This window comes from Rhineura floridana, chromosome 8, assembly GCF_030035675.1.
Source record: "Rhineura floridana isolate rRhiFlo1 chromosome 8, rRhiFlo1.hap2, whole genome shotgun sequence".
Taxonomy (NCBI): domain Eukaryota; kingdom Metazoa; phylum Chordata; class Lepidosauria; order Squamata; family Rhineuridae; genus Rhineura; species Rhineura floridana.
In genome coordinates, this window is record NC_084487.1 from 54678 (window position 1) to 59472 (window position 4795).

At 37.9% G+C, this 4795-nt stretch overlaps 1 long non-coding RNA gene across 1 annotated transcript; it reads right to left on the reverse strand.

The window, feature by feature from the left end:
* Nucleotides 1-349: 349 nt before the first annotated feature.
* Nucleotides 350-4491, reverse strand: LOC133363241 (uncharacterized). Its single transcript, XR_009757634.1, has 3 exons — nt 4390-4491; nt 2087-2137; nt 350-592 (listed from the first exon to the last, which is right to left on the reverse strand). It is a non-coding gene; the product is annotated as an uncharacterized LOC133363241 (long non-coding RNA).
* Between the last annotated feature and the right edge of the window lie 304 nt (nt 4492-4795).

Below are 4795 nucleotides of genomic sequence, written 5' to 3' on the forward strand. Positions count from 1 at the left end.
GAAGGAGATCTTACGTTAGTAAAAAATTGGCGGCCTATAGCCTTAACAAACACTGATTATAAAATTTTAGCAAAAATATTTAATAATAGGTTAGCTAAGATAGCTAGTAAGATAATAGTTAAATTTCAAACAAGTGCAGTGCCGGGAAGAACTATGGTAGATTCACTACTTTTATTTCGAGAAATTTTTCAATTTGTACAAAAAGGGATGTGGAAAGGACATATGTTACAATTAGATCAAACGAAAGCTTTTGATAATATACATCATCGGTTTTTGTGGGAGATACTTCTTTGGAAAGGCATTCCGGTGAGTTTCGTTAATCATCTTCGATTGATGTATGAAAAAGCAGTGGTAGTGCCTCAAATTAATGGATACAGAGGGAAACAAATAATGTTAAAGTCTGGTGTCAGGCAGGGATGTCCTATGAGTCCATTGTTATATGTGTTAGTTTTAGATGCTGTTTTATGTAAAATAGAGTTGGAAGATAGTTTAAAGGGAATCCAAATACCAATACCTGTTAATTTAATGCACATGTCAGGCTTGGACTCGGGTGATCTAAGTGTGAAGGCTGTTGCTCATGCAGATGATGTATCTATTTTAGTAAATGATAAACGAGAAATAGAAATAATCAGAGATTTGTTTGAACAATTTGGTCAGGCTTCTGGTGCCCATTTAAATATGCAAAAGAGTTTTATAATATCGCCCAATAACATTAAGGGAAATATACAAGTAATGCCATTAGAATATCTGATTAGTAATAAAAATAAAAATCAAGCAATAAATTCAGAAGCTGTAGAAGGGCAAATTAAAATACAAGTTAAATTATTAGGAATTTATTTTGCAGTTAAATGGGAAGGGTGGGAATATAATTGGACTATGTGGAGAGATAAAGTTAAAGAAAAAATACAAATGTGGCAAAAATGGCATCTTTCTATCTATCAAAAAGCCATGTATGTTAGTACGTACTTAGTCCCAGTAGTAGGTAATTTGGCAGCTGTCTACCCACCACCTGAAAGGATCATTAAGGAAATCAATAAAATGGCATTTAAGTTTCTATGGGGAACGGCTAATTTCCCCCTTGCAAGAGCAGAGGCGTATAAATCTGTAGCACAGGGTGGTTTAAATTTTACAGCAATTGGTTTCAAATTTTTAGCAATTTTTGTTAGTCATAATTTTGGAAAATGGGCAGAGGTAGAAAGAAAAGAATTGGCACCACAATTTTGGTTGGTTGCCTTTGCCAAACACTGGAGAATTAAAGATTGGGCCAAAATATGGTGGGAAGAAGATAAGGTCAATTATAAAATCACACAATCGCTAAAGTGTTTGGGACCTGATTATTTGATTGAAATTTATAGTAATTTAAGAAAATGGAAATTAAGGGCAAGCATAATAAAAATTGAAAGGGGTGAACCAAAAATTATGAAAAAGAAAATTTATAGGAATTTATTAGAAGTAAATAGTTTTCAACCACAATTTGAAAAGAATGTAAAAAGGGAAAATTTATCTATGTACTTAAAAGAGCCTGTACACCAGATAGAATTCTTTAAAGATCAAAGAATTCCTTATAAACTATGGGACATCAGATGGAAGTTTTTTCATCAGATTTATAGCGTGCAAACAAATAAGCCGTGGCTAGCAAATGCTAACCAAGCTTGTCCACGATTAAGATGTCAGGAAGAAGCTGTAAGAACAGGGCAGACACAAAAAGAAACCATTCAACATTTTGTTAAAGATTGTGTATCTGCGAAAGAGACGTGGACTATAATAGCTAAAACTCTGGATTGGCCAGACCTTTTGAGGCAAAACTGGGAAACTATTGTTTCGGGAGCAGAACCAGAAAAAGGAATTCAAGGCCCGAGACAAAGAAAAGGAGTGAAAAGACTTAGAAATAAAAACTATGTAGTCAATAATTATTGGAAGGTACCCTGGACAACGATAAGAATTGTTAATTTATTTGTTCTAAGTATCTTATGTTGGCAACGGTTAAAAGAAATTAAGACTCAAAATATATGCAGTTCTGAAAGTACAATTAGGACAATATTATCAAAAATAAGAGAACTGAGTTTATTTGAAAAGGAAAAATTACCGCATGAGAAGTGGAGAAAATTCTGGCCGTGGACATCAGAGTCGACACCTCCTATAACATAGAGTTGAGATGAATATATTGTATTAGTGTTAAGTTAGTTAGGAAAATTATATGTATTAGCTAGATATGTTATTATGAGAGTGGCGATATTGTTACGTGTTTTCGCGTGCGGGATGTAACCTAGTAGTATGAATAATTTAAATAAAAAATCTTACCTAAAAAAAAAAAAAAAAAAATCTTACCTAACCCTAACCCTAACCCTAACCCTAACCCTAACCCTAACCCTAACCCTAACCCTAACCCTAACCCTAACCCTAACCCTAACCCTAACCCTCACCCTCACCCTCACCCTCACCCTCACCCTCACCCTCACCCTCACCCTCACCCTCACCCTCACCCTGACCCTGACCCTGACCCTGACCCTAGCCCTAGCCCTAGCCCTAGCCCTAGCCCTAGCCCTAGCCCTAGCCCTAGCCCTAGCCCTAGCCCTAGCCCTAGCCCTAACCCTAACCCTAACCCTAACCCTAACCCTAACCCCAACCCCAACCCCAACCCCAACCCCAACCCCAACCCCAACCCCAACCCTAACCCTAACCCTAACCCTAACCCTAACCCTGATTTGGTAGGAGGAGGTGGTAGTTTTTGGAGCTCCTGAAGATCCAAAACAAAACGTCTTTTTATTCAAAATCCGGCCAGCATGCCACTGCCTCAAGGCTTGAGGTAGGTGGAGGAGACTCTGGTGCATCTTTTAAGACCAATATGAACCCTGACAGTGGAGGGGATCCTCAAAAAAACGCTGTTGAAGAGAGACCTTTTAAAAATGCTGCAGAGGCCTCCCTGAAAGCAGAGGCCTCTCTGGAAACAATGCCTCGCAGTGAGTACAAAGAGGGATTTTCAAAAGACCAGCTTTCCCTGGGTGGGGAAATGTTTGCAACTTCAGTGACTTTAAAGGAAGGGGGAACCCCTGAAGTATCAGCAGCTGTTGTTGTGGGCCCTCAGATCCCTTTGAATGAGTCTACAAACTTAGAAGAAGCTGGGACCCCTAGGACTCTCATAGAACAAACAGTAGATAAAATGGCTGACTGTGAAGCAGCACTTTCTATGAAAATAAAGCAGATGAAGAGGGACTATATAGAAATTGTATTAGAATATGAAAGACTTCAGAAAGAGTGTGCTAGAAGAGAAATGGTCAAACAGAAACAAATGCAGTCTGGTGACAAAAGACAAGAAGAAAGTTTGACAAAAATAAACATTGATTGCACAGCTTTTCGCCATGAGATTTTCTTGGCTTGGAAGTATGTAATGCAACAAGAAAATATTCTAAATACCTTTTCAAGTAGAGAAATTGAAATGTATGGAAGAGACACTTATGATAAAGAAAAAAGTATATTGGGAAAATTTAAAGACAATTATGTAATACAATATAACAAATGCTTTGATGAATTGGAAGTTTTGGAATTAAGTGCTCTTAAAGAGACAGTACATGTTAGTAAAACAACTGAGAGACAAAGTGCACAAGCTGCTGAGGCTTGTATGGAACCTTCACTGAATACATTACAAGAACAAAGTTTTGTAGATCTTGAACTTAATCAAGGTGGTAATCAGCAAACAGAACAAGAATGTATTATTATAGATAAAGAAATTGAAAATAATAGGCAAATGACCTTTGCTGAGCAATTAAGTAATAAAGGAGAAAATGATGAAGATAGAGGAGTGGAGAAATCAAAAGGAAGAGAGAGCGCCCTCTCTGATTTTTCTGAACCAGAAGTAGAATTAGAATTTCTTACTGAAATTTTTGAAACTGATTTTGAAACCGATTGTGATATGCAAATGGACTTGGTTTCTGTTGAAAAATTAAAATCTGCTGTACCCAATGTGAAAGAGTCAAGGGAGAGGAAAATTCTGGCAAAATGGACTGAAATATTGCAAAAAAATCTAACCAAGGTGGAAGATATTATTTTACCAACTGAATTTGAAAAGCATGATATGTTGAGGCTTTGGGGTTATGTGATGGCCCATGTAGCTTTAACCAATGTTCCGACAAAAAATCTGACTAAATATAGTCAACAAAAAGTAGTGCAATTTTTGGATAAAACTTATCAGCCTTTAAAAGATGTGCTTTCAGGATGGCAGGTAACATTAAGACTGAAGGAATTAAGCTATTTAAAATCATTAGCGCTGGATTGTGTGCGGAGACTTCTAGTGGCGAGGAAGCCGAAGACGTCTATGGAGGCTTATCCTGATTGGCTAGAAGAAAAACACCTAATAAAATATTTTCAAGATATTCACAGAACTCGACTTACTACGGCTGATGATGAGGCTCCGCCTGTCTTTTGGAGTCAAATTGACAATAAGGACACGTTAGTGCCAAATGAGGAATTTAACATATGGTTGGAAAAAGTAATCGATTGTTTAAAACAGAGGCAGAAAATCATAAAACAAAGAAGAGACGATAAACAAGAACGAGTGAAGTCAACATCGGTGGCGGTGGCGTCGAGAATCCAGTCCGAAGCTCGGGTCCCGATTGAAGCAGTTCCCAAAAGGAGAACGGAAGCGGTTGCTGAGATCGATGAGGAGGAGAGACGGGCCCAATGGGTTTTGCAGGGGGTGTCTTCTAAGGAAGCGCCCCCGACAATCGGTGAGGTGATGGGGATGCAGGGAGATCTGGAAACAATGCAGAGTGGTAGATTAAAAAATAAGGGAAGAAGT